Source organism: Cornus florida, unplaced genomic scaffold, assembly GCF_030987335.1.
Source record: "Cornus florida cultivar Cherokee Brave unplaced genomic scaffold, ASM3098733v1 CherokeeBrave_3.0.0_Hap2_Chr06, whole genome shotgun sequence".
NCBI classification, from domain to species: Eukaryota; Viridiplantae; Streptophyta; class Magnoliopsida; order Cornales; family Cornaceae; genus Cornus; species Cornus florida.
Genome location: NW_026775576.1, coordinates 63,595,011 through 63,619,623, shown reverse-complemented (window position 1 = coordinate 63,619,623; position 24,613 = coordinate 63,595,011). Strand labels below are relative to the sequence as shown.

At 31.6% G+C, this 24,613-nt stretch overlaps 1 long non-coding RNA gene across 2 annotated transcripts; it reads left to right on the top strand.

Moving 5' to 3' along the window:
• The first annotated feature begins 12,461 nt into the window (after positions 1-12,461).
• LOC132311731 (uncharacterized) lies at positions 12,462-21,829 on the top strand. Of its 2 annotated transcripts, XR_009483087.1 has the most exons (5): positions 12,462-12,863; positions 13,009-13,164; positions 14,046-14,167; positions 15,907-15,956; positions 21,168-21,829. It is a non-coding gene; the product is annotated as an uncharacterized LOC132311731 (long non-coding RNA). The 2 variants fall into 2 exon arrangements; XR_009483086.1 differs by lacking the exon at positions 13,009-13,164 and having other exon boundaries at positions 12,470-12,863.
• The last annotated feature ends 2,784 nt before the right edge of the window (positions 21,830-24,613 follow it).

The window sequence follows — 24,613 nt, the reverse complement described above, 5'->3', positions numbered from 1 at the left end:
TGAAAAATATTTATTAAATGTGGAAAGAGTTTCCGTATTTCAGTATTTATTTATTTATATAAAAAAATATTTATTAATTGATATGAAAATAGTTTTTATAAAGAAAAAACTCTATAAAACTTTAAAATTTACCTAATAAAATTCAAATTAACCTATTTGTTATTATGAATTTTTTAATAAAAGAAAATCTAATTTTCAGAGTAAATTACAGAAGTTATGCCAAGGTGTTTCAATATTTATTTATTTATAAAAAAAAATTTTATTAATTGATATAAAAAAAAGTTTTTATCTATAGTATTATTATATGTGTAAAGAGTTTCAATATTTAATTTTCTATTTATATATAAAAAATATATTTATTAATTGATATGTATAGAGTTTTTTTTTTATTTAAAAAAAAGTCTATCAAATTCTAAAATCTATCTAATAAAATTTAAGTTAACCTATTTATCTACTTATTATTATGAATTTTTTAATAAAAGTAAATCTAATTAGACAAGAATTATTAATATAAAAAATATTTATTAATTGATATATAAAATAAAATAATTTTTCTAAAACTCTACCACAAATTAACTTTTATTATAAGTTTCTTAATAAAATTAAATCTAATTAGACAAGGATATATTTAAAGAAAATAAAATAATTTTTATAAAACTTTATCACAAATTACATATTTTATTTTCAATAAAACTCTATCACACTAGATAAAGATATAATATTTAAAGAGTTTCTATAAAATTTTAACACAAATTTTCTATTTATATATTTCTTAAGAATTTTTTAATAAAAGGAAATCTAATTAGACAGATACTATTAATATAATTTTTTTTATATATATTGATCTAAGAAGAGGTTTTAAAAGTATTTCTATAAAACTCAATCTAATTAGACAAGAATTGTTAATATAAAAAAATATTTATTAATTGATATAAAAAGTGTTTTTTAAAGAGTTTTTATTAAACCGAAACACAAATTACCTATTTATTTATTAATTATAAATAGATTTTCAGAAAATAAAATAATTTTTATATTAAACTCTAACACAAATTTTCTATTTTATTTTCCTTAAAACTCTATCACATATAATTTGTTTTTATCTATTTATTATGAGTTTTTTAATGAAGGAAATCTAATTAGACAACGATATATTTAAAGAAAATAAAATATTTTTTTAAAAGAGTTTATATAAACTGTAATACAAATTACCTAATTATATATTTATTATGAGTTTTTTAATAAAATAAAATATAACTAGACAAGAATTATTAATATAAAAAATATTTAATAATTGATATAAAAAATAAAATAATTTTTCTAAAACTCTACCATAAATTATCTTTTATTATGAGTTTTTAATAAAAGAAAATCTAATTAGACAAGGATATATATATATATATATATTTGAAGAAATTACTTATTTTATTTGCAATGAACCTCTATCACATTAGACAAGGATATATTTAAAGAGTTTTTATAAGACTCTAACACAAATTACCAAAACTTTACCACAAATTAACTATTTTATTTTCTTTAAAACTCTATTACATATAAACTGTATTTATCTATTTATTATGAGTTTTCTAATAAAAGGAAATCTAATTAAATGAGGATACATTTAAAGAAAATAAAACAATTTCTATAACTCTATCACATTAGACGAGGATATATTGTGACGGCCCAAGTTTTGTAAACCCGGTGCGTTAGTGATGACCAAAAGATGACCCGATAATGGATTCAAAATGCAGAAGCGAAAGGTGAAACAACGGTCTCTGAAGATACAATGCGTCTCTAAAACACCAATGTGATCCTCAATGAGGTCACGGAACCCAAAGGAAACAAATGCAGAAGCGTCGTTTCAAAAACGGACAAAAAGAACCTAGGGGCAAAATGGTCATTTTACAAAAAGTGGATTCGGGTGCTATCGAGCACACCTCTGGAAAGACAATGACAAATTAGTCAAGTTCAAAAAAATTTTTTACTCAATTTGGAATCCGAACGGGGGAGAAAGGTCAAAAACAAAAATAGTGTCGTGGTGGCCCGACGAGGACAACCCACCAATGCTGCAACTGAGAGTAAAAACGGGCATCTAAACGGACTCTTTTGGAAAAACTCAAAGAAGAAACCCCCCCCTAAAATCAAGTTTCCTGCCTTGATTGCAGATGGAAACAAAAAAAATGCATTGCAAAGTGCTCAGAAGGCCCCTAAGAAAATCAGGTCAAGAGGAAAAAAATTAATCCGAGCTACTGCCCAAGTTTTGGAAATAGGGTTTCGGGAGGTTTTTAAATTGCCTAAATTGAAAATACAATTTTAAAATGCACCCACAAGACCTCCGGAAGTTTCGGATCGGTCGTGACGACTTTCAAAAAAAAGTCGATGAATAGTACAAACTACATTTGTACTAAAAATTTGCAAAACCTGGCAGCAAGGATTTTTCGGAAAAATATTAATTTTTGAGGGCCAAAATGATATTTTCTGAAAAACACAAAGAAGAAACCCCCCTCAAAATTGAGTTTTCTACGTGACTCACGAGGAAAAATAAAAAAAAAATGTATTGTGAAATACCCGAAATGCCCCTGGAACAGAATAGGGTAAAACTCCCTAAAAATGGTACTTAGAGTTTTTGTTTCATCAAGGAAGGTATTGTTTGCCAAAGTGAGCATACAAGAGTATATAATATGATAAAATAGATATGCTACAATGGCCTATGGCCTAATTACAATACATTTACAACATTTGACATATCAAACCTCCAAATTAGAAAAATTACATTTCATAGACAAATCATGAACATGCTAACACTCGCATGTGAACAAGAATGCTTTTAAAGAAGCTCAACTCAGCAAATCACCCAAGCAATTGCAATCTCCAATCTTGTATCATGTACCTGAAATATGCCCCAGTATTGTAGGGGTGAGTGTAACAACCCACTCCACCACATGGTATGATATTGTCCGCTTTGGGCCTGAGCCCTCACGGTTTTGCTCTTGGGCTTCACCCCAAAAGGCCTTATACCAATTGGAGGTGACACACTTACATATAAGTACTTCACCTTTCCTCTACCCAGGCGATGTGGGACTGTGCACCCGTAGCTCGCCAGTGTGGTAGCCTGACAGTGTCTCTCGCACCCGCCCACGGCACACCCGCCCACAGGGTCATCACAGTGAGTAACATAAAGCTACTCGTAGGAAATGAGCATGCATCGACCTAAAGTTTTACAAGTTGTATGATTTAATTATTGTGATTCATTCCACCTAACGTCTATGTCAAGGTGAGATTCAGGGAGTATCCTAGCTACCTAAGATCATTTCTAGCATCAATCACCTCATTCATGCAATTTTAACAACATAGGGTCATGCTTACACAAAGCAACAACATAGGAGTATGCTTACACAAAGCAACAACATAGTGGTTCTCAAGGTTATCAACTTGAAGTCTAAAATGCAACATCAACTAAATATAACAATTTAACATAATTAGAATATCTAATACCACACATCAAGACATAGATTCTCTAGGTTATCGACTAGCAATCTAAAAGTGTGAAATCAACTAAATATATCAATTTAGTATGGATATACTTAACAACATCAAATCGCCAATTACCAAAACCACAAGTCACAATTAAACATTGGTTGTTAACTTGGAATTGAATGCGAAATCAAATAGTGGAAGACTTGGACATCACGTCTCGGACTAAACCAAGAACAAATTGGTTAGTCCCAGCATTAACCTGCTGGGAAGACCACCCTAGTGCGCACTATCTCAACGACTTAGAGAACTCACGTCCCCGTACTAGAGCCAAACTCTAGCCATCTCAGCTTAACAATGTCCTAAGACTCCAAAATAAATAAGTTAACAACTTATATACGTATTAAACAGTACACGAAACTACCTTCATGCACAAGTAGGTTGTAACCACACAACACATGCTCTAAATCCACAACTACTATAGGATGACAATGTCGAATCTTCAGAGTGCGATTCGTTACGCACTATAATAACATCACATGTCGAATCTTCAGTGTGCGATTCGTTACACGCTATAACAATATAATTCAATATTGGAACATAAACACATAATTCCATTATAAGCCTAAAATCATACCTTAAACATATTATCAATGTCAATTACCTAATTCAATCAACGGTGCAACAAGGTAGAATTTAATTACATCATGATAATTAAATCTCTCAATTCTAAAACAACTTTAAATGGTCCCAAATTAACATATATTAGGACATAAGTCATAGTTATCATAAATATCAAGCTAAACACTCAATTAGGCCAACGGAACCCTTAATTAGATTTTCATTAATCATTTTAATTAAAATCTCTAGATTTTCATACTTGTCCAAATGTTCTCAAATTAAAGTATGTTAAACAGCATGCCAAAACCTAATTTAAAAGCATACTACAACTTAATTTCATGCAAGGTACGGCCATGCACTTTAATTTTTCACAAAAGATAAATATTAATTAAAAAGAGCAATTCTTATTTAATTAATCCCAATTTAATATATGTTAACAAATATATTAAAACTAGATTTTCTGGCATGCCATAATTCAAATCAAAGTTATATATCATCATGAATTTTAAATCTTATACAAAGAAATAAAAATTAATAACTTTCAAGATTTGATACAAGGCATATATATAAGTTGTACAATCATGTTAAACACTCAATACAACACACACAAAAGCCTAAAACATTCCCTACCTCAATTTGAGATGAAAATCTCAAAAGCCATCAAAATGGAACGGCTCCGAATCCGACGAAACTACTAGGTTTTGTTGGGGACAATGCCGTGAACATAACCCCCATGAAAGCCCCATCAAAATCATAACTTGACCTCAAAACCAAACTCAAGAAATGGTCAAAACTGAATTCTAATAAGGGGGAAAGGTAAAGCACGGCGAGGGGAACAACAAACGTTAAGTCCGAAGACTTTCTGTCAAGGAAAAGTGAACCAAAAAAGGAGAGAGAAGATGGCAGCACCCCTTGGGCTGCCATGCGAGCTCCAGGTCGTGCATGAAGAGGGAAGAAGATGAAAAATGAAATATCTCACCCCCTTTTATAGAAATTTCAAAAAGTGCCCTGAATAGGCCCCATCGGGTCCGAAAAAGTAAAATTTGAGTAGACGCGCTCAAATAGCAAAACTTTGTGAACAAAAAAGATTTAAAATGATAAAATATGAACAACGGAAGAAACGGCATCAAAAACTGAGTCTCGAGAAGAAAGTTATGCTCAAAACAAGTTTGGCGCAAACTAGGGCCAAAAACCCAGAAACTGGAAAACATTAACCAGGAGGAAATTCCAAGAGTACACAACTCGAAAAAATGTGAAAATGAATCCCGTATGAAGATCAAGGCTCAAAATAAGACATTTCGCAATAATTTTCATTAATTGCACAATGGCCCCTCCAAAAAGTGAAAACTGCACTTATGGCCCAAAATAAAAATATCTTCCAAAAATATTTTCTTAAAAACCCCTGAAATAAAATATCTTCAAAAGATATTTACGAAAAACACCCCAAGAAAAGAAAATAATTTCAAAGAACTTTGCATCCATGCCCCTATAGACACCGGGAGCAACTAGAGTACTTTCTTACAAAAGTAAAGATACGTATTTCGTGAAAACCACTCAAGATAGAGATACATGAAGTCAAAAACTAACTCCGAACACAAGAAGTGTGGTTACACCAACAAAGTGTCAAACGGGAAAAAGACAAAATAGGAAAAATGACGAAATAGGGAAAATGACGAAAAGTGAATAGTGTCGAAAAACGAAAAATGCGGAAACGACTCGGTCCTCAAAGGAAGTTGTCAATTCACAGAAAAGAGTCTCGAAAATTACTCCAGAGCACTCGAGACGACATTAAGCGAAGAGGAACTGAACTCAGAAAGGAAAGACAACGGAACAAAAATATCCGTGAAAATCCGAGTCATTACATATATTTAAAGAAAATATATAATAATATAATAATACATATAAATAAATTATAAATGTTAAAGAATTTGAACTTTTTAGTATTTATTTTTTAATGTAAAAAATATTTTTTAATTAATATAAAAGAGAACTCTATCACATATAAGTTTATAACCCATGTATTTTTATATTTATTATGAGTTTTTTAATAATAGAAAATCTAATTTTACAAAGATATATCTAAATAAAATAAAATGATTTCTATAAAACTCTAACATAAATTACCTATTTTATTTTCTATAAAATTTTATCACATTAAACAAGGATATATTTTAAGAAAATAAAATATAATCTAGGGTCTTCCAAAAACCACAAACTCCATATAATAAATTTTTATATCAATTTCAATCTAATGTATGATTAGTATAATTGAATTTCTATTTTAAAATTTAATTAAAAATTAATATAAGTGAATTTCTATTGTAAATTAAAAATTATACTAAATTTCAAAATACTTAATAAAATTTAAATTACCAATTACCTAATAAAATTCAAATTACCTAAAAGAATTTATTACTTTGCAAAACTCAAATATTTCACTATTAAAATAAAAAATATTAATTAATAAAAAATAAAATATAAATATTTCAGCATTAATATAAAAACGTAAAAGAATTTATTAATTTACGAAACTTAAACTCTATCACCAATTTCAAAATATTTAAGTATTTATTTATTAATATAAAATAAATATTTATTAATCAATATTAAAAGAGTTACAAAAAATTGCAATTTATTTGTAACGTTTATTGTTACAAGCTTTAAATCAACAATTAGAAAAAAAATAAAAATAAAAATAAAAACAAAAATTTTATAAGTTACAAAACATTCACGTGCACTGCACGTGCCTTTTCCTAGTATATATAAATATTGAGAGAAAGGGGTTGTAATTCCACACAGAGTGAAATTGATGAGAGTTGACAAATCTTACAACTCTTCTACTAGTCTTTGAGATGAAATGGGAGTCCATTTGTATCTTTTCTACACCTCAACGTTTTGTCTTATGTTCTTCCCTTATTTTAAAAGGTTAAAATTGTAATAAAAAATTTATTACTTATTCAATAAATTAATTTCCGAAAAGCGATCTAAGAAGGAGGTTTTAGTCGCTTCCCTTAAATGGGCTTTCAAGGAGCTGAATTTTTCTCTAAGCCCGTTCAAAATTTTTACCATACAGGTGTACATTTCTTAAAATGGGTTTTTTAAGTGTAAAAGCCTGTTTTGAGGGTGTAGGAAGCTCCCCTAAACAAGGGGAGCTTCTTGGGAGAGCTTCTTGATTCTAAAATTCCTTTTACTGAATGGGCTTTCAGAATGCATTTTAATGGAAGGAATTTCAAACAAAAAAGATGTTTGGTAAGTGCATATTTTTGAAGTTTTATAACTATTAACACAATTTAACTTGACAATATTATTATCCTCAAAAATCCTAAAAAATTCATGAATAGTTCAGAATTGTGAAAGCGCTTTTCATATATTTTGTTTTCACACTTTTTATTATTTATTATTATTAATTTATTTTTTATTATTTTTTTTTTTTCACAGCTCGCTTAGACAATTTAGTGAGAATACCTGCATCAATTACCTCAAGCGAATACTCCAAAACAAATTTTCTACTTTGCAATTAAAAGGAAAGCTTGTGAAGAGATTTCTTACCACCAAAAATGGCTAAATAATATTTTCTTTTTGTCCTAATAATTAATTTACAAAAAATTGATACAAAAAATGGTACCTTCAAACCCTTCACATTGAGTAATGCTATGAGCAAGCGCATGAATCTGTATTTTATACCACTCCCTCTAACTAGTATCCAATAAGGAGTACGTCTTGTTAGTATTTAATAAGAATACAATATCTCTTCTTAGGTGTAAAGTCGATGATTGTCACATCAAACAAAAATTGTGATGTCCCACGTCATTTGGGAAATAAATTTATGGCATTTATATGTGTGGACCTCCTTAACTATGAAAACGTTTTTTGAGCAAAATCGTAAATACTAAGATGAGAGTATGTAAAGCCAATAATATCTACATAGTGCCTGAGCTTAAAAATAGAGGGTGTGCACCAACTCACGTGGGTCGTTGATAACAAATGATATCAAAGTCAATTATCAGCTGAAAATGAAAGGCGTGCACCTGCTCATGTGAGATAACAAATGATATCTCAATCGAAAATGGAGGGCGTATGCCAGCTCATGTGAGTCATTGATAACAAATAATATCAAAGTCAATTCTCGACTAAAAATGACATTGGTAAGACTGTGAGTACTTAGAGGAGATTGCACAAATGAGAACACTTGTACTTAATTCTTCTTTCAAAATTATTCACGAGTCACCTTGCATTCCAACCATAAATCTGTATTATTATGTTGATAGTAAAACTGTTGGGGAATTGTACAATGATCACGTGCAAGTGTGTAATAAAAAAATAATAATAATTTAAAAGAAAAAAAAAAAAAAAACCAAGAATACAAGGATTCGGTCACTAACTTACATTTCGAAATTAAGACATTCATGAATTTTATTATCCAACAGCCAAGTGCCATCTCACTCTCACAACCCGCTTAATCAACCCTAATATATATGGCCTTGACTATCCAATATGATCACTGCAAGTGTTTTAACCTATTTTTAATACAACTATTTCTAAACATCATATAAACAAACCATTCATATTAATAAAATTTAAAGCAACATGTCATACATAAAAATAGTACAACATGATTTAAGAGGTCATCAGTGTGAATGAATGGAAAGTTATTACACAAATGTCAATTTTCAAATTGTACAATGTTTACTTTATAAGAAAATAAAGAAGAATGATCATATATAATCATTTGTTCCCACTATGAGCACTCTTATACTTGTTCCTAGTCATTCATCCCTTTTACTATAGTAAGATTAGGTGTTTAACTCAACAAAATATCTTCAATTGCAACCAAAATTTTTTTGTTAGTCAAACATGCATATAAGTCTCACTGGAAGTAATAATTACCTTATAGCTCTAAGGATTCTCTGCTTCATTATTTGAGCTGGTGAAAATACAAAGCACATATTACACAAAGAACTACAAAATCAAGAAAAGTAAACCTCCAAGACAAGTCAATGAAAAATCTAATCCAATAAAAACCATGTGATGTTGTCCTTTGGAGCACAATGACACGTAAAAATTTACTCAGTATAAATAATGAAAGTAGATTTTGTCATTTGAAGCACAATGGCATATAAAAATTTATAAACCAACTCACATTATGCACTGCACATATACAAGAGATGAACTCAGGATATATATATATATATATTATCGTGTGCAGATCAATTGGACACAACATTTTGAGGTGTTCCTGAGTTCATCTTATATATAGACAGAGAAAGGAGTTTTATCATCAAAATCAACTTCAAACCGGAAAAACCAATAACAAAATCAAAGGGGAAAAATCGGTATGTAAAATATGTTGAATATCATAAGGTTGTTTATTACAGTGGAGGCTGCCGATGGAATTCGTTGTAGACAATGACGGACCTAGAACTTTAGGTAGGGGGCGGGGCAAGACTGAAATTTTGTAATAATTTCAGGGAATCCATTAGCAATATTTTATAGGTATATATATTGAGAAAAAGAAAAAATAGTATGGTATATTTAAAATGGCTTGTGAGCCTCAAAAATTAAAAGTAACGTTTGAGGCTTATCCAAATAGGGCCTAAGACAAAGATTTAGGTTCATGAAAAAGAAATGCAACCTATTTTTTCTTTTTTTTTTTAGTTAATAAATTTGTATTAAAAGAAACATGTACAGTTCACAAAAGGGCATATCCCTGAAACTATTAAGAAAATTAATACGATAAATTAGCATATGCTAAACCAAACATAAAAAAGCCTATATATTTGTATTAAAAGAAACATATACAGTACACAAAAGGGGCATATCCCTGAAACTATGGGAAAATATCACTACTTTCTTTAAAGTTAGGTCTAATTACATTCAGTACCCCTAACATTGTAAAAATTACACAAACTCCCTACAATGCAATCTCCGGTCAGCTGTGTTAGAAATTTGTGTGAATATACTAATATACCCTCCATATTATATTATGAATGATAGCCTGGTAGTCAATTACTCTTTTACCCTAATAGAATAGGATAGCAGCGCAGAGATGCCAGATGTTGCGTACGAGAGCACGATAGAGGTGTCCGGCAGCGTTGTGAGCTTCTTTTCAGGTGAGGGGAAGATGACAGAGCCGACGACGGAGACGAAGCAAAGCCAGATCAGGTCCCAGCAGATAAGGTGGCTCTTCGTCTTGGTTTCGCTCTCTTTTCGGAGATCGATGCGCTCGGTGGAGTCGTCGGAAGGACTGGAGAGGCGGTTCTTGAGGCGATGGAGAGTTTGGGGAGAGTGATGCTCTTTATGTGGGTTTGGTTCGACAGATTGTCCAGATTGAATAGATCGGTGCGACGATTTGCAGTGATGTATATATGTATATAGATCGTGTGTGTATATATATATATATATACACATGTATTATATATTGAGAAAGAGACGTGTCTGTAACTGTAAGAGGTGCCTTGTACAAAGAGAAAAATAAATTGTGATAGGGATGCGATGATTTTCTGAATCTCCTTTCCAAGCGTCATCGACGGCGGCGGAGAAAGCAACAACGATGACGGATGGAATTTTTTTTTTCTAAATCCCCAATCTTCGAGTTTTGAATTCGAATCCATGCTTGCGAGGTTTGTGCCTTGTATTGGTTTTGGTGATTCTTATGCAAAACAGAGATCATGTTATAACCTTGATATTGCGGTCACAGATTGTCAGTCACTTCGCAATTTGCTTCAATTGATAGTGAGGTGAGAACTAATTACTGATTTTTCATGGACAACTATATCGTTGATGGAGTCGCATAGTGGTTGTTCAGTGGTGACGGTCGGCTATTGCATTTTATTTATAATGACTGTTGTCGATATTGTAATTATAATCAATTATGATGTAGATTGTACATTGATAAATCTTGCTAAAGAGGGAAATAGGAGCGTTTAAAATTGGGTTTCAGTAGAGTTCGGTATCTAATATTTTTTTTTGTTATACAAACCTCTTATCTATATATATATATGACATATCAGATAATAACATACAAGTAAATAAAATTGTTTAGTTCTTTCTTTGTATAACACCTATATATATATATATATTAAAAATTTAAAAATAAATATTGCAATATTGTGAGGATTACTATTGCTAGCCTGATTTCATATTCAATATCCTTTGAATATTTATAGCCCAATTTTCTAATTTTTACATTTATAAAGCAATTTTACATTTAGTTTATAAGATTCTAAATTATAAATATTTTGTAAATTACATTTATCTAAAATATTCTAACTTGGATTTTTAAAAAGACATTCATAGTATCTTAAGATTTTATATTTATTTATTTGTTAAGAATCCTCTATAAAAGCATATAAGAGTATTTTTTGAGCTATTAATTTAAAAGAATGAAATTTCATTTCGAGCTATTGATTTAAAAGAAAGAAATATAATTTAACTAATGCACACTTTTATTATTGTATAGGTAATACAGTAAAATTAGTAATAAAAGTGTTTTAAACAATACGGTACCAAACAAATTTAGTACTGCTTTAAGTATAAAAAGTGTTTTATATAATGCAGTACCAAACACCTAACATGTTTTTACCGACAGTACTTTTATGATAACTCTACTCATAAAAGCGCTTTAATCATTACAATAGCAACGCCAAACGGGCAATATTTTTAGGACAATACTTGCCTACTTACTAATTAGTAGACAACTTATACTCACCACGTATGTAGCGCAATGTTAAACTTAAAAGTATTTTTATATTTAAAATAATTAAAAATAAATAATTTGATAGCTATTCGGTTAAACTCAAATGGATTCGAATCAAATTCTAATTCTCTCTCCTTCCCTCTTTCTCACGCTTCTAGTGAAAGCCTTAATCTCATCCGTTTTATTCCTCTCCCCTTCTCTTTTGCTCATATTTTTTTAGAGTTGGAGGATAGCAAAATTTGCAAATTGAAGTTCGGTAAACAGCAGTGTAATAGCAAGAGATTGAATGATACCATCATCAGAAAATCGGACCCGCACTACAAGAAATTAAGCTATTAGGGACAGTCTTTTAGTGACGGACTAAAACCCGTCCCTAAAGATTTTATTATTAGGGACGGACAAATTTTACCGTCCTTAATACTAGGCTTTTAGGGACAGGCAACTTGACATGTCACCAAATCCTTAAAAACTGTCCCTAAAAGGATTATTTTTGGTACGGTTATTGAGGACCATCCCCAATATCCCCCCCAAAAAAAAAGCGCCAAACTTTAGCACTTCATCGCTTCATTTTTCTTTTGTTTGGCGCAAAAATGAAATAATATAAACTTATTTTATTTTACAACATAGGGAAGCCAATCACACTACGTCGTTTTTGATCTAAAAAAGTTTGTATTATTTGCAAATCTCTTCCACCGTCACAACTCACACAGCTCTTTAGTTCTTCACCTCTTCTGTTCTTCTCTCAACGTCGCCTTGCTCTACGACCTAGTAGCAACCTTTGGGGTTTCTTCTGTTTCCAGCCAAGCCAACCTCCTAATCTCGGTAGAGCCAAGCAAAAGTTCATTTGTACTTTTCCTGTTTGCCATTTTTCATGATCCTCACCCTAGTTTTTTCTAGGGTTTCGAAATTGCAAAAGGGGGTAAACTACAAATCTGGAAAAGGCTTGTCGTCTGAGTCTGAATCGCTGTGGGAAATCATACAGGTTGTTTGAGCTTTCTATATTTTTAGTTCAAAGGACTCATCTGCTTCTTCATCTTCTGGGATTTTTGGCTCTATCTTTGCACCTTCGTCCCAGGTATTGCCTTTTTTTAACAATCTGTTGATTATTATTCCTCCTGAATTTTGGAATTTAAAAAAAAAAAAAAAAAATTATGTTGTTTATTAGATTTAGGGTTGTCATTTCTGATTATTCTATGGAGCTGTTGTGTTTCTGTTGATAGATTTTAATGGGGGAGTAGGCTTCGTTTGGGATACAGTTTTTAGTGGTAAAGTGTTAGATGTGCAAAGAGAAATGGTCTCTCTTCTGGGTCGAGCGATGCCTTGAACCCCCTTCGGGGTTACGTTTCTCTTCCGCAGGTCACCTTTGGCCCAAAGAGGTCCTTTCTCTTCTTTCTTTTGCTTCCTATTATATATTCTCTTTTGTTTGGTTGCTCAGAAATGGTAGGAAAATAAAATTCAGATTTTGGGTTTTTATGTTCTGGGCATAATTCAGGTTGGTATTTAGCTCTGTTGAAGTGAGAAATTTTGTTGATAACCGATAAAATGTGCAAAAAACCAAGTTCGCGTAGAAATTGTTTGGCTTGGTAATTCTGAGCAATCTGCTTGGTTGCTCAGGAAATGTGGGAATTGAGAGTGAAAGTTGAGATTTTGGGTTTAAATATATGGGGTATAATTTAAGTATATTGCATAATATTCTGTTTATATTTATCATACGGTTCAAAGAAACAAATGGTGGAATTCAAGTCTTTGGATATTTGCGTGCATAGTCTTGCAATATTTTTGTATTATCTGATATATTGGATTATTTGGGATTACAAGTTTGGTTAGTTTAATCAGACTTAGGGTTCTCAGAATTTCCTAGTTTTATTCAAATAAATAATGTAGAAACAGCTAACTTATCTGTGGAATTTGAGGTTTTCATGAAATTATTGGAAGATGTACTTGTATTTTTGGATTAGAAATGTTGGTTTCAGTGCTAATTTTGGCTCACATGTGAAAATTAGGATTTTGGCTTTCATATATATATTTATTTATTTCAATGAAGAAACATATTTGCGATTGAAATTTGAAAATGTGTTTTTCCTAAAATCAACTTGTCATGTAAATTCTGGACTTATTGAAACTGCTTTTAGATTAAAAAATAAAATTTATTGACAAACAAGTGATACTGTATGGAATAATTCATTGGAAACTGAACTTTTCCCTCAGTAGTTGTTTGTTACATTGCTGTTGATCAATTAACACATATAACATGCAGATGGATGTTGCCCAATTCAGAAAACTCAGTTTTAGCCTCGACTGCGAATGATATGCGCTGTGATAAGTACACCCCCATTGATTCTGGAAAGTTGAAGTCTGCAGCTATAGGGCTATCTCAAAGTAAGTTTCAGTCTTCTCTTTCGATGCTTCTCATTTGGTAGATCTAAATTTCTTTTCTTCAAGGATATTTGATCACTGTTAATAATACTAATGATAATAATAAAACCATTTTTAACTAAGTATATTTCTGTATAAACTTGAATCTATTCAGAACTCAACAAACCTGATGGCTAGATGAGTCTTGAGTTGACAATATTAGCTTCTCATGCTAAGTTCAACTCATTCCAATTATGATCTGACCCAAAATTGACTAATCCTTGCCATTACTACCCCTGAACCTATTTCACATCTATAGTTCTCACCTTTGTGTTCTATGATCCCCCAAAACCCAAGAAGAATCTCAATTGGGAGTTGTTGAGACCTTTATTAGGGACTTTTTTGTGTTACCCAAGTGCAATAACTTTTATCTACATCACTCTTCTCTCTTTAATAAACCCAAACTCTAATTTATGAATCAGACAGGTAGCCTCATACAGTTATAACCAAATGTTTAAATTGATTAAAATTTATTCATAATCTATCTAATACATCATTAATTGCTTAAGTTTGATTGATTTGCTATTGATTAAAAAACTTCACGGCTATAGTAACTGATTTGAAGCATACTTTGGCTGATATTTCTGATTCCATTAGATTTTTGTTACATTACCTGATACCACAATTTAAAACTATACTTATTTTATCATTTTTTACCTTTGTTTTGTAATTATTTTTACATATCCATACCGTTTGTATGCACTTAATGGGTTATGCAATGTTCTTCACTGATGAGTGAAACTTATCTTAAATTTTATTTGGTATGCTGGCTCAGTAAAATATTTGTGTTCCTTCCCACTATGTCCAGAAAATAGGGAATTATATACAAATAGAGTAGCCTAGAATGCTGGTGGTCCATGGACAAGTTTGCTAATTACAAGTATCAAGCAAAACACAGCAGAGTGATGGCATCTTGCCACATATTTCATTTATGTCCGAAAAGAATTTTTAATATAGCCCCCTATTATGGTTATATGAATCTTTTTTATATCTTATTGTTATTCAAGGTCTCCTCCACCTCAGACACATAATTTTATGGTTTCATCACTGTTTCGTATAGATTTCAAGAATGAGTTTGATCAGAATTGATATTTTTTTTTTCTCTTTTTTTTTTTTTTTCACAACAACTATTTAGTGCTTCATTTTTATTTATTGTTATTTTGGTGTTTGGATGATTTGGTGTAGAATAATCATACTCGACTCAACAAAGTCTATTTCAACTATTTAGGTTTGGTTACATAAATCCTATTTTCTTTTCCATTTTAAAGCCATAACCTTAGGCAAATCTTGAGAACTGTTCAAGAAGTCAAGTTTTAAAAATACCAGCATTGCTATTACATCCGAATGATATTCTGTATATCCTGTCTTTCAGTTTCTAGTCGCAATCGAAAATACTAAAGTGATTGTATAGTTTTTATTTTTATTAGGAAAAAATTTAAGAGAAGTGACTTAAAAAAAAATCAAATAGGCCCTTACAATCCCTTTGTTAGTGAAAGGAAGGAAATTTTATGAATGCTCTAGAAAACGACCCTTCATAAACCAGAATAAGCCTTGCAGTTGACTTGTTAGTGAAGTTCTGATGCTAACAATTTAGCCAGGGTCCCATTTGAAGGTTGTATAAGTTCGCTTCCAAAACATAGAATATCTCCTGCACAAGATCTTGTTCAGAACTGATAATTGGTGCCATTATATACTTATTGCAGGTCATATCCACTAGCTGTTCACCCAAGATTGAGTTTGATCAGAATTTTAGGTCTGATATATTTCTTACTCCTCTTATTATGTTTTATTTTATTTGTTTATTTATCAATTTCTGGATTTTAATGCTCTATAAGTTTATATTACCTAGATAATTAGTTCTAATGCTCTTATTATGTTTTATTTTATTTGTTTACTTATCAATTTCTGGATTTTAATGCTCTTATTATGTTTTATTTTATTTGTTTATTTATCAATTTCTGGATTTTAATGCTCTATAAGTTTGTATTACCTAGATATTTAGTTCTAATGCTCTCCGTCATGGATCTATCGTGATTATGCATATTTTTTTATTTTCCTTCTTGTGTACCTCTTGTTTATATGGGTCGTACCCTTGTTTTGGCGCCTTTTAATGATATTTTACCACTTCTCCCTTCCCTAACAAAAAAACAGAGAGCCTATGCATCAAGTACATATATTTTGTTTTGTAGATATTTTTTTTAAAGGACCATTTTTCTTTACCAGTAATTGGCCCTGCATGTGTTTTGTTTAATTTATCCAGATACAACCTCATCACTTTGTTCTGTCATTTACCAAAATTTGTTAGATAAATGAAAATTCTTTCTCCACAAAGGGAGTGGAATGAAAATTAAATTTGATTATACAATTTTTGAAAATATAATTCACTGGAGGCTGGGGATTGATGGATGAAACAATTCTGAAAACGCTGTTCATGACACATTTTATTCGTTTGTGACTTTTTTAAATGTGTCAAATATGTGTGCATGAGCTGGTTATCACTACAAGAAATTAGGCTATTCCACCGTCACAACTCACAAAGCTCGATCTTCAGTTCTTCTTAATAGCGCCCTGCTCTACGACCTAATAGCAACCTTTGGAAGGTTTTTTCCGTTTCCAGCCAAGCCAACCTCCTAATCTCAGTAGAGGCAAGTAAAACTTCTTTCGTACTTTTCCTGTTTGCCATTTTTCATGATCCTCACCCTAGTTTTTTTCTAGGGTTTCGAAATTACAAAAGGCCTATTGAAGGGGTAAATTACAAATCTGGAAAAGGCTTGTAATCTCCAAACAAACATGCTCAAAAGATTGAAACAGGGAATAGAGCAAGTTATAACAATCTCAGATCACAAGTAGGCTTGAAATATCTTAAACCTTAGTCTTCAGTTAAATCACCTGAAACTTGAGTTAATTCTGGTTCTTACAGTTTCACATACTCATAGTGCACTTACTCAATTAGATACTTTAGTTCTTTCAACAAGAGACACAGTTGTAGTGCACAATAAGTGCTAGGACAGAATTGACATCAGTTTTACAACACTAAATAAATGCAGGTGAAAGTAGGCCTTGATTCAAGTTCCCACAACACTAAATAAATGAAACTTGTTCAGAATGATACTCTTCAGTGTATAACAAGTTTACTTCGAATTGCAGCTCAAAATAAGTCACAGCACAGTTTCAGCTGAAACTTTGTTCTTAGGGACTAAATCATAATTTTACGTCCTTACAGCCTTGAACTTGATTCCAAACATCTCAATCCAGTTATATATATATGCTCAGAAGGTAATCACAGCAAAGCTAGCAATATGAATCAACTAGAATGAGTTTAAAACTTTCTGTAGGCTATTTTATTCAATAAGGCTGTTTTGTTTGGTTTGAGAGTTCAAAACCAAGTACACTCAATTTTCAGTCTCGATCTTTGTCAACAGAGTTCTATAATGATTAAATATACTTGTTCAAAGCATAAACTCAACACATACCAGAAGTAATCAACATAAAACAGTCCATTAGAGGCTATGCACCAGAAAGGCTGAAACTGATATATGAGTACTCATATTGTTTTTCTGTGCAAAATTAGGCATATACCTGAGTTCTGCAGATGTAAATAAATGTACCAAGCTTGCTTCAACCATCACACAGCACCCGGAACCTCTACAACCAATTTTGACCCTTCAATCCAGCCTCAACATCAACATAAATGCATCAGAAAATTCTACTTCACAAGTTCAGAAATTCTTCAGTGGATTAGTGCACTCTCATAGTGATTTCAGAGATTAAATTAGCTTAGAACTTCAATTAATCTCTCTGAAAGTGACTCATATTTTCAGCTCTCAAGCCTCACACTCAATGCAGCTCAATATATAAAAAGAGGCTCAATATTTGCACACATAGGTGCTGCTCTATAACAGTATATATAAAAAAAGGCTTAATATTTGCACACATAGGTGATGTTGGTTATCTTGTACTCATTATGGGATGGGAGAGACCAATGATTACATTCCATTAGGTGCTCTACATTTTATAGCTATAACCCTACCCTGATGCACCAGCACGAGAATAATTCCATTCACAAAATTAGTTTAGGTTCTCATAATTAATTGGGTGTGGATGAGAGCAGAATATCATGTATCAACTCATGCATTCAGTGCTTTAAATTCAGTAATTAAAATTTTCCAGTGCTTAATTTTCAGCTTTATTAAACAGCACCTTAGTCGGTTTTGTTTTTGAAAATTGAATGAGCGCATTTTTATATATATGGATTTCTGGGTATATGGTTTTTAGTTTTTGTAGGCAAGCACAATAAATAAATAATTGCTATTTATTGAGTTTGTTGGTGAATTAGAAATTTGTAGCTTTGATCAACATAGTTACCAGATTACAGATTAGATTAGATTAGATATACTGGATACCATGCTTAGAAGTGTATATATAATAATGTGTCAACTAAAAGTGGATTTGGGACCCTTGATCCAAATTAAATCAACTGTTCAATTAAACTTTAGGATCCCAGAATTGGATTATTAGAATGTTATTAGTGACATCCTTGATCGATTTGAGTATTCAAATTATAAGGATTTTAATTTTTCGGAAATAGATTATAAGGATTTTAGATAACATCTATAAGGATTTTAGATAATATTTATATATATGGATTTTAGATAACATCTATAAGGTGTTATTCCAGTTGACTTTAACAATCATTTTCTATCTATAATATAAATGTTGTGGGATCCACACGACTATGAGGCCAGGCCTGCTTCCAAAAAAATTGACCAATTTGAAATGACTTTCATATTTAACTACGTATTTGAGTTCTAGATCTGAGAAAAGAGGCCCATATTATAACATTGAAGCACACCACCAAGGTGAGAATGTTAATTTTTCTCACTTAAAAAAAAAGAACCAATTTTAATGACTTATTAGAGATCTAAAAACAATGTCCAAGCCCATTGGTTTAACAAGTTGTGGTAATTTACTTTTTTAACATAGTAATGGGAATGCTATTTTTTCCAATTAATTAACATGGTACTTAAAATTTTGTTTCCTTTTTTTTTTTTTGTCCAGTGATCGATAGGTTTAATTTGTTTGCTGCTGAAAATTTGAATTTCCTATCACTACTCTATGATACGAACTTACCTTTTCGTATCATCCAGTTTTAGTTGATTTACCTTTCTGCTATCTATCTGAGTTAGTAATTTCATGATCATCCATCCTTTAATAAAATGATTTAAAAATATTATTGAGATAAAATATTTAGCTTGTTTACTCTGGGGTGTGTGAAACAGAAACTCTCCTTGCACTTAATGGTAACAAATATTTTAGGTGGGAACATACATTGAAGTCAAAAGTGGGCTCATCAACTGTCAATGTCCATCACATGATCAAGATGGGAATAACTTCCCTAACCTAAATTCATCCAAATTTCTGGAGATTATGTGATTGAAGCCAAATCACTTTCAATAATACACACAACAAAGGCCACACTAATCAACGCTATATAAGAAAGAAATACACATAAAATGTGAATACCATGATGCCGCCTCAATATAGTACAAGGAATAAAACCTGACCCCAGTTGTCTATTCTACAGTCTCTGTCACACAACTTAAAAATAAATAAATTTCTTTTTTTAATATATATATTGGGACAAGTTGATGAGCCTAAAATAACCTATCACTCATTGCATGGATTCGAGTTCATTTCATTTGATTTTCTGAGTAAAAGGCTTCCAATGCTGATCCCAAATACTAAAAGTGCATAGGGTTAAAGATAAATATGAGGCGTAGGCTCAGATTTATTGTAAACTGAACCAATAAAGTGCATATAATAACTTCAAAATCTTGTAGAGTTCTACTGGCATCTGAAAAAAAAAGGAAAAAAAAGGGCATTGTATGAGATTGATTCTAATATAATTGGAATAAGAATCAGTGTTAGGGTTAGGGCTTACTTGACAAGGAACCTTTAATTATTTCTTTACGCCTTGTTTCGAACCAAATACTTATGGGATTTGAAATTAGAGTTGGGAAAGGAATTGGGAATAAAATGGGATTTGTAAAAAGGAATTTTAAATTCCGTCTAAGTTCTTTTAAAATTCCACACATTCCAAATATTTGAAATCATATTTTAAATTCAATTATGATAAAATCCTTCCTATTTTTGTTTGCCTACATTGCCATGCTGCATTACATCAGGATAAACGCACTTGAAATTCAGGTGGGCCAACTTGAACCCAACTTAATGTTTTTTAATATATAAATGATGTTCAAAAGTTTGCTACTGAATCTGGTCACTCTTAATGTTTTATGTATGTTGTTTAAGTTCCTTGTGTAATATCCTTTAGTTATGTTTTTGCTCTGTTGTGGTTTTGTTCTTTTTTATTTGTTAATCTCAATTTAAAATTAAAATTGCAATTTTAAATAACTGATTCAAAAAGTTTTTTATTTTTATTTTTTATTATGATGGGTTAGAAACTAATCTATGTTTTGTGCTACTATTTTGCAAGTTAATTTTTATTTTGGGATCGATTTTGTTACAAGCTTAACATATACTGTATTTATTTTTTTAGACCATAAAATTTGGTTAATTGATATGACAATTATATTTTTTTATGTTAAACATATAATTATGCATCACAAAGTATATGGACATTGTTTGATCCTTTTTGTGATCCTCACACATGCTTGTTAAAGTTTGTATTAGATCGTGATATTGATGTCTCTGGACTGAGAATTCTAAATGGAATAGAAAATATAAATTTGATGTCCTATATATAAGTAAGATCCTTTTTTGGCTTTCACTGAAAGAGCTTTAGCTAGCTCTTTTTCTTCCAAAAATGGAAGTGAAGAACAAATCTCCCACTCATTCCTATTCTCTATATACATACATCAAAAAACAATTCATCTTAACTTAGTTTATAGTTAATTTTTTATTGAGCTACTGATGTTTAACACTACATTCATCTTAATTTCAGGATGAAATGAAACAGAAGTTTTCACAAGTTTTTCACAATTCTAATGGTACCAGTCTTGTCATAAATGATGTTGAGATAGTGAAAAACCAATTAGGTATCAGAAAGGGATATCGTCGTGGGTTCGGAAATGGTTTTGTAGCTCCAAGCCATTAACGTGCATCCTTATCTTTTGAAGAGGCTTCTAGAAAAAGGGTAAAAAATGTTGAAGAAGATAATGCACAACTTAGGGAGAAAGTTACAAATTTGGAGGAGAAGTTGGATACATTTCAGCACCTCCTTGAGCAGCAACAACAACTCCTTCAGCAGCAACAGCAGCATGCCCCACCAAGCTGGTATCAGCAGCCGCCAACATGGTGGCAATTTCGGCACCACGCACCAGCAGCACCACAACAGTCACCTGAATGAACTATAAAGATAATTATTTTGGTAGATATATTTTGGAGCTTTTTGATGGCTAGCTAGCTGATTTCTAACTATTTTGGTAGTGTATTTTTTTCCCTGCATTTTCATGATTGCATTCAGTTTAAAATGATGTTTTAATTTTTGAGGATGTTTGGAACCATTTGATGTTAAAGCAGCTACTAGATACTTTTAGCTCTTCTTTACAAAACTGGAGAATTTGTAGTTTCATCATGAGATTAAGAGCTTGTTTGTTGGTATCATATTATGGTGGTAATTTATTTTTTTCTTTCTAAAATGATATTGTGGATGAATATACTTTTTAGTTTCCATGTTTTGATATATAAGGTGGATGTGGTTTAATAGTATTTTTAGAAGACAAATCCCGTAGAGCTAAACAGAAATAATAATAATAATAATAATAATAATAATAATGAACTATTAGGGACAATTTATTACTGTCACAAATTTAATTTAATAATAATAAAAATTCTTATTAGGGACAGTACAAATTGTGCCTAATAAAGTATGTATTAGGGACGGGCAAAAAACGGTCCCTAATATATCAACTATTAGGGACAGTAAATACCGTCCCTAATAAATCAAAGGGAAACGGTCTTATTAGGGACAGTAAGTCCGTCCCTAATAAATGAAAGTGGGACGGGCCTTTTTGGGACGGTAAGTCCGTCCCTAAAGGTCGATTTTATTAGGGACGGAAAATTTTTACCATCCCTAAAAATCATTTGTGACACAACTACTAGGGACGGTCAGATTTGATTATTAGGGATGGTCTTAGGGTTTTTAGGGACAGATTTGGCCGTCACTAAAAACCTAATTTCTTGTAGTGCTGATACGCAATCAAGAGAAGATTGTATTTATTTATTGAAGTTTATACCCAACCATCAACATATTCAGCCTTTCCAACCAAGTGGTAATATACATCATCCTTGGTTGTCCTTTTTGACGAGCTGCCACTCTTCTATTGAATTCGTACTCCCGACTCTATAATAATAGAATTGAGTTTTGTGATCAGGCGAACTTTGACCTGTATCTTCAACTAAAATTAGAATACAATCCTTGATGATTGCGTAACTGAGGACAATTATGGGTAATTTTTCCTCCCAACCCTAAAACTGATGAGGTAGTAAAGAAGAATCCCACTCTTGATCATCATCATGATTAAAAGTAGTATGAACGCAAGAGAGAGAAGGGGAGAGGAACATAACAAATGGGATTAGGACTTCCATAGGATATAAGCGTGAGAAAGAGAAAGAGGGGAGATAATTAGAATTTGATTCGGATCTATTTGGGTTTATCCCATCTAACTATCAAATTATTTATTTTAAATATAAGGGCACTTATCAGTTTAACATTGCGACACATATGTGGTGAGTATAAGTTTCCTACTCACCGGTGAGTAGACAAGTATTGTCCATATTTTTATTATATTAAAATTTAAATAAAAAAGTAAGGGTGCAAATGTCTTTTCAAATATAGTAAGGGTAAAGGTGGTTTTTCATTGGATGATGTCATAAAAAATTGTCGTTGACCTGCGTTGATTGTAGCAGAAGGGGCAAAGTGTTACAACAGAGCTAACTTTGAGCGAGGTTATTGTAATTTTTGAAACATTAGGGTACTTCCTGTAATTAGGCCAAACCTCAAAGGAGGTAAATGATATTTTCCCCTAAAACTATTAAGAAATAAATTAGCAGATGCTAAACCAAACAAAAAAAGCCTAAGTGAAACCAGACCTAAAGGTCCAACAAGCCCAATGGATCCAAAACAGTAAGGGCTAGTTTGGTGTGGTGGAATAAAATAAAAGAAAATGGAATGGAATGAGTTTTTATTCCATTCTTGTGTTTAGTGCCAATTTAAAAATTGGAATCATCATTCTCCACTATTCTTGGAGAATAATCATTCCATTAAAATCATTCCACATTCCAACAAAAGGAATGACCATTCCATTCCCTACTCATTCCATTCCCACCTCCATTCTCATTTCATTCCAATTCATTCCACCACACCAAACTAGCCCTAAGCTCCAAAGCGGATTAGCCAAGCCCTTGATCCAAACAAATAGGCCAATGGTGGGCTTAATTGTATGGGCTAATTGGCCACAAAGTTGAAACCAAGCCTAGGCTCTCCCACTGAGATAGTGGGCCCAACTAGATTGTACTTCGAACGGGCTCGTGCAGGCCTTGATCCGATAAGATGGACCACATCTTAGTTATGGGGTTCAAATGAATATAAGTATTTACATAATATTGCTTTTAAAAAACCAATTCTACTATTATTACAAGGGGTTCTTGTCTCCATCCGGATAAAAAGTGAAATGAATATAAATGAATGGGTATGTAGTATTATTTAATAATTTAAATTTTTTTATAAATGGATAAATATTCACCCGTTACAACTGCAATGTAAGATAAGTTGTAAGGTGAGTCAAATGTAAGATAAGTTGTAAGGTGAGTCAATGAAAATAATCAAAAAGTGAGATTTAGTGCAATATTATGTCAACCACGGACCACTGAACTCTAAATGATATGGACAAAGGAATGACTTTTCAAGAAAAAAGTAAAAGTAAAAGTAAAAGTAAAAGTAAAAGGAGCGGGACTGATTTCCCTATTAAAGATAGTTGAATGCATGAAATGAACCGAATGCATGCATCTAAATGGTCAAAACATATTTGTTGTAAATTAAGGACATTTGTGATGACTGCATGTTATCATTTGTGGCTTTGTCTGTGTGTGTGAGTGATGACTTCCATGTCTATGGGGTGTACTTGCTTCGACGAGCTTCTAACTTGCACATGCCAATATTTGGTTTGGAATTCAAGATGAGAATAAACTGCTAAATTTTTAGGAAAGAAGCAAATTAATAGATCCGGTATGACAAGGCCATTGCACCTTGTCATTAGGGTGACGTGGCCAAATTTCAATACAATCACATTTGAAATTATGAAGAGACATTTTGAATAAAATTGTAATTATTGAGAGGAGATTTTTCAAAGTGGATAATATGGACAAGGTGTGGAACGAATCATGAAA